This window comes from Dama dama, chromosome 3 (assembly GCF_033118175.1).
Source record: "Dama dama isolate Ldn47 chromosome 3, ASM3311817v1, whole genome shotgun sequence".
Taxonomy (NCBI): Eukaryota; Metazoa; Chordata; class Mammalia; order Artiodactyla; family Cervidae; genus Dama; species Dama dama.
This window is the reverse complement of record NC_083683.1, coordinates 61,058,629-61,071,303: the sequence shown is the minus strand read 5'-3', so window position 1 is coordinate 61,071,303 and position 12,675 is coordinate 61,058,629.

The following is a 12,675-nucleotide window of genomic DNA, read 5'->3' as shown; positions in this document are numbered from 1 at the left end:
AACCCTTGCTGGGACCAAGTGCCTCCTATTTTCTTGCCTCCGTTTCCTTCTTAGAGGGAAAATAGGGTGATTTCATCTTGACATTTTTATTTCAACTCTATTTTTAAACAAAAGATTTAAATTATTTACTTTCATCCTCTGAAAGATGAAATTTCCTTGAAACACAATGTTGACCATTTTGATCACTTTGGGTTATATATCTAGACCAGAACATTATAATACTTATTAATGATAACAATAATAACTATTAGAAATACTGGAATTCATTTGTAGAGAAAATTCCAGATATCCTCAAGACATCTCCCAAGTGTTGATAATCCTCTTAATGAATTACAATCAAAATCCATGCTAGATAACTGAGATTTTTAGATAAGAAATCCTTCTTAAAAATTCTGCTACTGAACATAGATAAGAGAAAGATAAGAGAAATTTAATAAAATAATGTTGAGTAATGGAACTCTTAAAACTTTCATGCATGACTACTAGATTAGACCTAGTATCTGCTGAACAGTCTATCATTTACATGTGTAAGCACATTTGTGATTCATTATTAAAATGGAAAAAATGATGAAAACATCTCTGCCTGATTGAAAAGGTCTTCCTTCATCTTACTCAGCTTCCATAATGAAAGTTGTATTATTACTTTGGTTTTTGTATCTTATTCAGATTCTCACTCAAAATATTAGCTAAACCATGTATTATCAGTGCTTTTTCACTATTTAATTAGGTTAAAAATCTAACCATTTTGTTAAGTACAGATTCAAAGGCTGAGATTCACCAATATGTCTGCATGAAAGACTCCTGAGAGATAATGAGCAGGGGGAGATTTCTATTAGGAAGAAGGAAGAACTGAATTAGTGAGCTGGATCTATATTTCTGTTGCTAAGTTTCAAAGCTGCCTGATTCTTTATGTTTAAATAAGAAATAACTCAATTAGGCAACAGATTTTACTGAGCATAAATATTCCAGACAGGGTGATACATGAAGTATATTGCAATACACAGAGGAGGGTAACACATACTCTAATCTTAAGGATTTAGATCAGATTAGAAATATGTACATAAAAGTATTATGAAAAACAGACAGAAGTGTGAAATATCAGTGTGAACAATAAGTGCTTGAAGGAACTCAGAGAGCCTTTGTTTCAGGTTAATCTAGAGAGGCTTCATGGAGGAGGTGGGATCCAATTTGCAATGAAAGGATACCTTGATGGACATACTGTTGCCTAACCACCACCTTGGCCTTCTTTGCATATTTTTCAGAAACCCTCTCCTATGCAGGACACATATCTTAGGGAAAGTAAACTCCATCCTAAGCTCCAAGGGAGAACCCTGATTAGTCTAATATGAAGCATCATGCTAATTGTGTCCCTTCCTTCTTCGCTTCCCCCAGGATTTGTCCAGGGAATTAGACTTAATGCCCATCAGTGTCTGGCATTTCCCCCAGTAATTGATACTGGTCTAGGAACAAGACCTAAATGGGTCCAATCAACCTAAACTCCCTCTTAGAAGAAATGGAGTAGCCATCATAGTCAACAAAGGAGTTTGAAATACAGTGCCTGGATGCAATCTCAAAATGATAGAATGATCTCTGTTTGTTTCCAAGGCAAACCGTTCAATATCACAGTAATCCAAGTCTATATTCCAAACAATAATGCTGAAGAAGCTGAAGTTGAATAGTTCTACAAAGACCTACAAGACCTACTAGAAGTAACACCCAAATAAGATGTCCTTTTCATCACAGGGGACTGGAATGCAAAAGTAGGAATTCAAGAAATACCTGGAGTAATGGGCAAATTTGGCCTTGGAGTACAGAATGAAGGAAGGCAAAGGCTAACAGTTTTTCCAAGAGAATGCACTGGTCATAGCAAACACCCTCTTCCAACAACACAAGAGAAGATTCTGCACATGGACATCACCAGATAGTCAATACTGAAATCAGATTGATTATATTCCTTGCAGCCAAAGATGGAGAAGCTCTATACAGTCAGCAAACACAAGACTGGGAGCTGACTGTGGTTCAGATCATGAACCCCTTATTGCCAAATTGAGACTTAAATTGGAGAAAGTAGGGAAAACCACTAGGGGACAACAGATGATGAGATGGTTGGATGGCATCACCAACTCAATGGACATGAGTTTGAGTAAACTCTGGGAGTTGGTGTTAGATAGGGAGGCCTGGCGTCCTGCAGTCTGTGGGACACAAAGAGTCAGACACAACTGAGTGACTGAACTGAACTGAATCTAAAAGAAGGGACTTTGGTTTCACAATTGAGAATAAGATTTTTATTCTCTGTTACTGTGCAGGAAAAAGATCATTGTCCTGGTTGCTTCCACCAGTCATTTTAAGGTCATGGGGGTCCTAGCACAAAGACAAATCTGACACATGGAGGAAGGCTGAGACTGGAGAACAGGTGAGATTCAGAGCAGGAGGCATTCTTATACTGCGCCTGGAGCTTGATCTGCCCCTAGATTTCCTATTATGTGAGACAGTACTAGATCTCCTGTTATATTAGAGAGTACATTTCTTCACTGTTTAAGCCACAATAGAGTCAGATTTTCTGTAACTCCCAGCCAAAATCATGCAGATTGCTATCAACAGTGGAGTTGATTCCTTTGCTAGCATGTATTTCTCTCTTTTCCTAACAAAGGAAATAAATTAAATGCTATGTGGGTGTTCTTTTTGGGGGGGGGGGGAGGGAAAGGGCAGGAATACCCCCTCAACAAATTCTCCTTGTGACTTAAATGGGAGAGACAACCTATTAGTTTCAAGTACATCTGGATGCCATGACTGATTCAGACAGACACGGGGATAAGAGACAAGAGAAAGTTGCTGAGGCTTCTGAAAAGAAGCTTCTTTCCCATGAGAAATACCAGATTTATCTTTTTCTACTCCCCTGTGTGTTAGGTAAGCAGAGATGGGCTGTGTTGGTTTTCCTAGGGCAGCTGTAACAAAGCACCACAAACTAGGTGGCTTAAAACAGAAATGTCCTCTCAGTTCTGGAGGCTAGATGTCCACAGGAACGTGCTGACAGAGCAGCACTCCTTTTGAAAGCTCTAGGGAAGAACCACTCCCCCACGCCCTTTTCTAAAACGCAGTGTGACCTCCTCTTAACTTGATTACACCGGTGTCTGTGTGTGTGTGTGCTCAGTCTTGTCCAACTCTTTGCAACCCCATGGATTATAGCCTGCCCAGCTCCTCTGTCCGTGGAATTCTCCAGGCAAGAATACTGGAGTGAGTTGCCATTTCCTTCTCCGGGGGATCTTCCTGACTCAGTGATCAAACCCAGGTCTCCTGCATTGCAGGCAGATTCTTTATCATCTGAGCTACCAGAGATTACACCTACAGGGATCCTATTTCCAAATAAGGCCACATTCACTGGTTCCTAGTGGACGTGAGTTTTAAGGAAACACTGCTGAATCCAGTACAAGGCCTTTTGCAGCCAGTTTTGCTGTCCTGAAGGAAGCCAGCCCAAGAATAAAGTCAACGTCAACACATGGAGCCATACAGAGTCAAGGTGATCTCAAAGTAAATGACATCATTAACCTCTGGATATAACTCTGCCTAGAGTTTATTTTACTTTGTATATTTAATTTACTTAAGCTAGAAAGTTTCTATTTTTATTTAAGTCACTCTGTTGAATTTTCGTTTCAAAAAGACTTCTAACTAAGAACTTGATATGAATTTTGTTGAGAGAAGGAAAAAGGTCATGCCACATAATGGGGGATGGCAGGAGGGAAAAATATCATGAGGATAAAATCAAATGAGGGTTGGAATCAAGGTTTGGCAAGAAGAGAATATTTATTAGAAGAGCAGAGGGGCATAAAGTTGTACAGATGGGTTAAGTGTAAGTTTTGGGGGGTCTGGAAATGTCAAACTAAATAATTTGAACCTTCTTCTATAGGCAGATGGTATATAAGATGGTTTCTGAACATGGAAGTTGAATCAATTAACATGGTATTTTAGGTTAATTAACAGTGAAGTGCAAATTGTATTGGAAGCAGAGAGAAATCAGATCAGAATTGACTGCCCTGATGTTTCCCAATGCAATCAAGAGCGCAGCCCTTGCTGCTCATTTCTGGCCTGGAACTCATTCCATCCCACTTACCTAGCCTGGCCTTCTTCCTGCTCCTGGAACAGACCAGACTCATGCTGCTCAAAGGCTTTTACATGGGCTATTTGTGTGCGTGTGCTCAGTAGTGTTAGCCTCTTTGCAGATGCTTTTTTTCCCTGATTATTGCATGGCTGGCTCCTTCTTATCATTCAATCCTCAGCTCAACTGTTGCCTCTTGAGAAGACTTCCCTGACCAGTCAATCTAGAATAGCCTCCTGTCTGACCCTCTGTCAGACTGGCTTTTTTTTTTTTTTGGACTATAATTGCTTTACAATGTTGTGTTAGTTTATAATATACAACAATGTAAATCAGCTATATGTATACATATATCCCTTCCCTCTTGGACCTTCCTCCCACCTCACCCCCATCCTACACCTCTAGGTCATCATAGACTTTTATTTTGATTCCAGTACTCAGCACCATCTGCTAGATTTCTCTTTTACTTACTTATTTTTGTAGCCCCTTCCCTCACTGTCCTAACTACAAAGTCAACATCATAAGAGTAACGACCTTGTTGGGTTTTCACTATCATCTCTCCAGTGTCCTATAGGAGCTCAAATAAATATATGTGGTATAAATGATTATTTAAATTTGGTTTTGAAGTTTTAAAATTGCTGAAACATTGAATCAATAGTTTAATTTTTAGATGAGAAAAATTAAATAATTTGGCTAATCAGGAGAGAAACTATTTCCAGAGTTAATTTTGCTCAAAAGGCAGGCAGAAGTGGAAGAACTGAAATACGTATTTTTCTCAGTGTTCTGAAAAGACAAGGATAATTTTCAAAACAACACTCTTGTCTCCTAAGGCTGTTTCCACCAGAAACACCCTGGGCATAAAGAAAAGCTCTAGGGAACTACAAAGGAATATATTTAAGCTTTTCTGTTTCCATTTTCCCTAGTGGTAGTTTCATTTCAAGGCCAGCAGTCTATAACAAGCTCTAGGCTTCTAGAGCAATTTATATCTCTTGAATGATTCAGAATCAGACTCTTTTGTCATAACCAGAGCTAAGCCCCTGATTTGTTCCCTAGTAAGTAGAAACCTCTGTGTTCTTTGCTTCCCCTTAGTGCCTTTGACCTCAGCGTGAAACTCTCTCACTATTAATGATTATTTTTTTCTTGAAATATGCCACAGTGCATTTACCAAATCATTATGAGAACTCTCTGTCCCATTGAATGTAGACTGAGCAAGCCTCAGCAAAGTAATGAAGGAGCAGAGAACTTTCTAAGCCAGCCTTTCTCCATGACTCTCCTGGGGGTGCTATTATTTATAATATACTCCTGTGGCTTTTTCTGAGATTATAATGAATGAGCTTGTGTATATTACCGATCTGCTACTTTTGACTGAAATAACTGGTAAATTATTTGAAGTGGCCTATCGAGACCATGTGAAAAAAGATCAGTGTCAGCTTGAAGGAATTGGCAAAGCTGGGGAGATTGGCCACTAAATTCAAATTTCAAATATAGTAACAGCTCAAAAGGGACACACATCTTAATTTACTGTCAACCAAGCCTGGGGATGAGACTCAAAGGTCCTGACAAATATATTTAACTTACTAAAATTTCTGTAGTGAGTCCCCAGGTGGTACAGTGGCAGAGAATCCACCTGCTCCTGCAGGAGACGGGGATTCAATCTTTGGGTCTGGAAAATCCCCTGGAGAAGGAAATGGCAACCCACTCCAGTTTCTTGCCTGGGAAATCCCGTGGACACAGGAGCCTGGCAGGCTATAGTCCACAGAGTCGCAAGAGTTGGACACCATTCAGCAACTGAACAATAATAACTATTGAAAATCACTGGGGTCTTGACTGGAGTTTGGAAATCTTTGTCACCCAGAAATGTTTGTTTTCCTCCTTCTTCCTCCTCCTTCCATTCCCCTCCTCTGACCTTCTCCTTCTTAATAGTTTTTTTACTTATAATGGCATTTAATCAGCAATGTCTTTTGAACAAGCACCCTTTTAAAGAAGGTCTCTTTTAAAAGTAAAACCTTGAGGAAATTAATAGAGTTAGAGGATAGTAATTTTTATAGCTATTTGCATAGTTTTAAATGCTTGACCAGCACCGTGTGTTTCTAAAGTAAGTAATCTTTGAAAAGATATAGTTCTCCCATAAATAATTTGTACAAGTTGTAATGAACCAGTTGTTAATTAACTGAAATGCACTCTGGAAGAGTTAATGTACCACAAACTAAATATGTGCAAGTGTAATAGAAGGTATACCTGAAAATAGAATTATCTTAATAAAATGTGTACGTTTAATTGACGGGTCACATGAGGAAGCTATTCATTTATTTCAGTGACGGTGCCTTTCAAAACATTTTTGGACTGTCTCTTCGGAATTAGCTTAAGGATTTACAGCACATTCTTTTTGGATATTGTTAGCAGGGGTAGATTTTCTTCTATTAAAGACTGATTTGAATTTTGGAAATATTTGGAAGTGTTTTGAAACATTTAAAAATTTTTTATTGGAATGTAATTGCTTTACAGTGTTGTATTCATTTCTGCTGAATAGTGAAGCAAAGCAGCTGTAGGCATACATATATCCCCTCCCTCTTGGGCCTTTCTCCCACCCCATCCCCATCCCAGCCATCCAGGTCATCACAGAACACCAAGCTGAATTTCTTACGGTTTACAGCAGCTTCCCACTATCTGTTTTACACTTGGTAGTGTAGAAGGGACAAACCGAAAGTGATTTGTTATAAAGTACAAGATCAACTAGTGTTATTATAATCTTTGGGATTATGAAATAAAACAGAAAGATGAGATTCTAAAGCAATTTGATTGATTTTCTTGTGTGGCTCAGAGTGTTTGGGAAGTCACATCTTGCAGTGCAATAAATATTCCTGTTTCCTATTTGGATGCTGTCTAGTTTACTTCTACTGTTTAGAGGGAAATGATTCAGATTCCTAATAATCACTCAACTTCATAGCTCTTTTGGGGCCAAGGAACCCCTTCCACCACCACAGGACACAGAGGCAGGCATGTGCAGGGATTCTGGGTGCATTTTAAAGGCATCTCATCTCCCATCTCTGCAGACACCATTTCACTGCAACAGCAAGTTAATGGAAGAATACAAAATAAGATAGAAACAAAACTGTTAGCACCAGGTCACTGAGATAAAAATCTGCCCTTTGTGTATCTCTGAGTTCTCTGCAATGAACACAGACAAATTTACAGGGAGCCAAGACAGTTCATTTGGTGAAACAAAGAAGTGGTGGGAAATTTATGGACTTCAAACACAAGAATAAAGACAGGAGTGTACTTGAATGGATAAGGACACCCTCATTAACCCTGGTTTCATCAGCACCATTGATTCATTAAATCAAATGTATTTTGAACGTGTTCTAGGTGTCAGGTACTGTTCTACAGGCTGTGGCTTTGGTAGCAAACACACTTTTCCTTGTCCTCATAGAGCTGGTATCCTGGTGGCAAGAACAGATTTATCTATCATCTGTCCATTCTATTCTATCTGCACATGTGTGTGTATAATAAGTTTAAGTAGTTATAGAAGCTACAAGGAAAAGTTCAGTGGAGTATGAAAAAGAAGGTGATGGAGACATTTGAGAGAGGGTCTCAAGAAGGCTTCTCTGGGTGGGGATCAGGGAGGTATTTGAGGTGAAACCTGTTTACATCACAAAAACAGAAAACCTCACGTTGGATGTGCTGTGCTTAGTCATGTCCAACTCCAATATCCTCTGTAAAATTCTTTGACCTCAGTCACTCTTGGAAATTTTTCTCCTGGTACCTTTCTCCTGAGGCTGCCAAACCTTGCTCAGCTCCCTTCCCCGAGCACTCTCCGTCCTTCTCTGGTTTCCTCCAAGCCCTGTTTATTTCTTCTGCAGGGAGTTTATCATTTTCGCCATTTCTTCACATTATTCCAACCCTTATCCTCAGCCTCACCCCCTAGCAGCTTGGGATATTCTTTTCCATGATGATTCTGTCTCTTAGTATGACTCTGCTGCCAGCTGTCACAATAATTTTTTACTTTATCACACTTTGGGGAATTATCTCATTTAATTGTCACAATCACAACTCTATGGAATACATCCTATTGTCTCCATTACAGTTGAAGGAAATGAGAATGAATAGAAGTTTTAAGTAATTTACTAAGGACAAACATCAAATGATAGTGTTAAGACTTGAACCTGGGTTTGTAATATGAATAATGTCACATACACATATATTATATATGGGCTCTGGAATTAAATATACCTGAGCTCAAATACATGGCTGGTCCTGGCATTACTTAGGTATGTGAGCTTGGACAAATTTCTTAACCCTCTGAGCCTTAGTTTCTGAGCCTCAGTTTCTACATCTGCAAAATGGGAGTAATATCAGAACTGATCCCATGCTGTGGTTGAGAGGATTAAATAAGGCAGTGCATGTGAGATGACGCAGCATTTTATACATGTAATGTGGACAACCTTAGCTAGAAGCTCTGGGCAATAAAGTGAAAAACCTTGCTCATATCAGCAATACTATATCTCTAGGAGAAGCAAATCAAATTCAGAAATGTTTATTTTGCAGATTGTGAGGGCTGGGAGGGAAGGGACTGGCCTCTCTCCAAATCCTCCACTCCTCACATGGGCTGCAGCATCATGATGCTGCTTAGTGATGACATCCCATCCCGTAACTCTCAGACACAGACGGAATGACACCTGGGAATAAAAAAATCTCATTGAAAAGCGAATGTGTTTTCATACTTAGGGACTGAGGTCACTGGGATACAAAATAAACTATTAGCTGTTTTGGCAGCAAATTCTTACTTTATATTTTCACGGGCAAGCTTCAATAATGCTGCGATCGTCACAGTATTTATTACTATGTAGGACAGATGAGAAATTCATATACACTTAATCCTTCTTGCATGAAAAACTCAATAAATAACTGCATCATAGGATTATTACACATTTTACTTCTTGATATAATATACTATACTAGAAATAACTGTTTTAAAAGCTTTATTTCTTATGAAATGAGACATTCTTGGGAAATAGTTTGAGAATAGAGAAGTGAGACTTGAGAGTTGGGGAATTATTAACAAATTCAGATTTACCCAGAACAATTGGGTTTAAACACAATTACCAAAAAGTTGCAGCTTTTTATATTAATGGGTAAAGAAGGCAGATAATCCCCAGATTATTTACAAGCCAAAACTGAACAATTACTTAAAATGAAGATATAGCAAAAATTGTCTGATGAATGTCTCTTTTATGTTTCTCCTGTCCCAGCCATGGAGGGGGTGCCAATGAACGGTAAAGAGAAGGAAAGTGAGTGAGACTGGTGACTTCATCTTGACCACCGCTGGATGGTCACATTGTTAATTTAGTAATTAGGAAAGCTTCTGGTGAAAAAGTGCTTTATAAAGCAGAAGGAATTAGTTGTTACTGTTACTATTATTTGTATTATAATACCTTGAGTGGTTCTCTATTTCTGAGAGCAGATTAAAAATAAGCAGGCTTAAACTCTAGGGGGTAAAAATTGGGAGAAAACTCAGCAAGGATTTTTTTAAAATATTAAATAATATTGTTTAAACAATATGAGTTAATGTCAGCCACAGAAACATACTCTTTGACAATCTGCAAATTCTGAGTCTTTCTGGGACGGTTTTATCGCTGGCCTTGCTGAAGGAGAGGGGGCAACTTTTACTGTGTGATGACCTTGACATGTTTAAAATCATCCAGCTCACTCAGAATTAAGACATATGCCTGGCACGTTTAACAGGAAATGAAGCATCATTTAATCGGTGGCTCAGTGGTAAAGAACCTGCCTGCCAATGCAGGAGACTCGTGTTCAATCCCTGGGTTGGGAAGATCCCCCGGAGAAGAAAATGGAAACCCACTCCAGTATTCTTGCCTGGAGAATTCCATGGACAGAGCCTGGCAGGTTACAGTCCCTGGGGTGGCGAAAGAGTTTGACATGACTAACTAACAAGAAGAAATAGAAAAATAGTTTATTTTGAAAGAATTTTTAAAACTGTGAATCACCAGACTAAGGATGATGCTCAGAAGACCCTCTGAGGCTGTCAGGTGTACCCTGTGATCAGGTGAGATGATGAAAACCCGGAGATATTGGAAAGTCCTGGCTCCTCCCACACAGAGGAGCAGATCTACAGTGAACATGGACCCATATACTGCGACAAAACAGTATCAGTCACCATCCCTCAAATCTGCACATCTTCTTTCAAAACTTGTATTGTTTCATTAAGTCAAAAAGTGTTTATTTAGCAGTGACTATATGCAAGACTGTATGGAGGTGAGAGTTGGACTAAAAAGAAAACTGAGTGCTGAAGAATTGATGCTTTTGAACTGTGATGTTGGAGAAGAGTCTTGAGAGTTCCTTGGACTGTAAGATCAAACCAGTCAATCCTAAAGGAAATCAACCCGGGATATTCATTGGAAGGACTGATGCTGAAGTTAAAACTCCAATACTTTGGCCACCTGATGCGAATAACTGACTCACTTGAAAAGACCCTGATGCTGGGCAAGTTTGAAGGGAGGAGGAGAAGGGGACGACAGAGGATGAGATGGTTGGATGGCATCACTGACTCGATAGACATGAGTTTGAGTAAGCTCCAGGAGTTGGTGATGGTCAGGGAAGCCTAGCGTGCTGCAGTCCATGGGGTAGCAAAATGTTGAATGTGACAGAGACCGAACTGACTGATATGCAAGACTGAGTTAGGGGGTCTTCCCTGGTGGTCCAGTGGATAAGAATCTACCTTGCAACACTGGGGACGCAAGTTCAATCCCTGATCGGGGAACTGAGATCCCACAAGCCACAAAGCAACTAAGCCTGCATGCCACAGCTAGAGAATCTGTGAGCTGCAACAAAGGATCTAGCATGACACAATGAAGATCCCACGTGCCGCAATTAAGACCCGAGTAGCCAAATAAATATTTTTTAAAAAGACTGAATTAGGAACTAAGGAATAAGTTATGAAACCCTTTATTCAAGAGCTTAGAGTCTAGCCCAGGGCTTCTCACCCTCAGTCTTTAGAGGTTTCTTTGTTGTGGGGGTTGTTCTGTGCTTTGTAGGATGTTTACTCCATGGGGTTGCAAAGAGTCAGGGACAATTGCGCGTACACACAGCAGCAGCATCCCTAGCCTCCACCCGTTATAGATGCCAGTACTAACCACCCCCACCATTCCCTTCTAACTGTGACCAGCCAAAACATCTCCTGGTATTTTTCCATGGCGCTAAGCAATGTCACCTGGAGTCAAAATCACCTCCGTTTGAGAAGCACTAATCTAGTACAAATGATAAAAACATGTACATAAATAACACTAAGATAGTCAATGGTGGACAAGAAAATACAGATAAGCACTATGGACATTTACAGGAAGTAAGAATTTCTTTTGGTAGAAGACTTCCTGGCAAAGAAAGCATTTATAAGGAAATCTTGAAGAATCCCTAGGCTCTTTTTTAAATTTATGTTTTAATTGGAGTATAACCGCTTCATGGTATTGTGTTAGTCTCTTCCATACACAGTGAATCAGCTATGTGTATGCATATATCCCCTCCTTCTTGAGCCTGCCTTCCACCATCCCCGCCCGGGTCATCACAGAACTCTGAGTTGAGCTCCCTGTGGTGTACGGCAGCTTCCCACTTGCCACCTGCTTTACACGTGGTCGTGTCTATATGTCAATGCTGCGCTCTCAATTCCTAGACTTTACAACGGAATGAAGAAAAGGGCAGCCCATGTTGAGGGAGCAGCAGATTCTAAGGAATGGAGGCATGGATGGTGTAGTTAACTTGATAGAAATTCATGTCAGAGGGGGTGTTGGGGCACTTCTGGAAGTCACTTACTTCTGGTTAAGGAGGGTTACTCTCTGCTTCAGTTCTGGTGAAGCACACTCCTCTAGGGATACACTGAGGGTCAGATGTATTGGAATCGGGAGGATACTGACAGCTGACAGTAGGGTTGGCCTGGGTACTGGTTATTAGGAGAGTCTAGGAGAGAGTGAATGGCAGGATTAGGAGAATACAGACTTTACAAAAATTTAAATGGTAAACTTTAAAGTTTAGTTTCAAACAGAAAGAGGAATCAAATATGACCTCGCTGTTTGGAGTTTGGTGGTATTATTAATAGAAATGGAAAGTGTTGGAGAAAAGCAGAGTTAAGATTGTGTGTTAGTCTCTCAGTTGTGTCCAACTCTTTGTGAACCCATGGACTGTTGCCCACCAGGCTCCTCTGTCCACGGGATTCTCCAGGCTAGAATACTGGAGTGGATTGCCATTTCCTTCTCCAAGAATTAAAATTGGAGGAAAATGAATTAATTTGGGTCATGTTCCATTTGAGATGCTTGAGCTACTCCAGTGAACAAATTCAAGAGAGTGGTGGAAATCCACTTGTGGGTTTGGGAGGGAAATCCGGGCAGGGGGAGGGTTTTTGGAATCAGATGCTCTAATGACCTTTTCTTCCTGTCTCCTGCTACTTCTTACTGTCCTTTTTCACCTCCTCTTTCTGCCTCTGAATCTGCTCTTGACACCTGTTTCTTCTCTCTCTATATTAGTTCTTTTAATGATAATGATAATAGTAATAACAACAGCTGTCCTTTATTAAATGA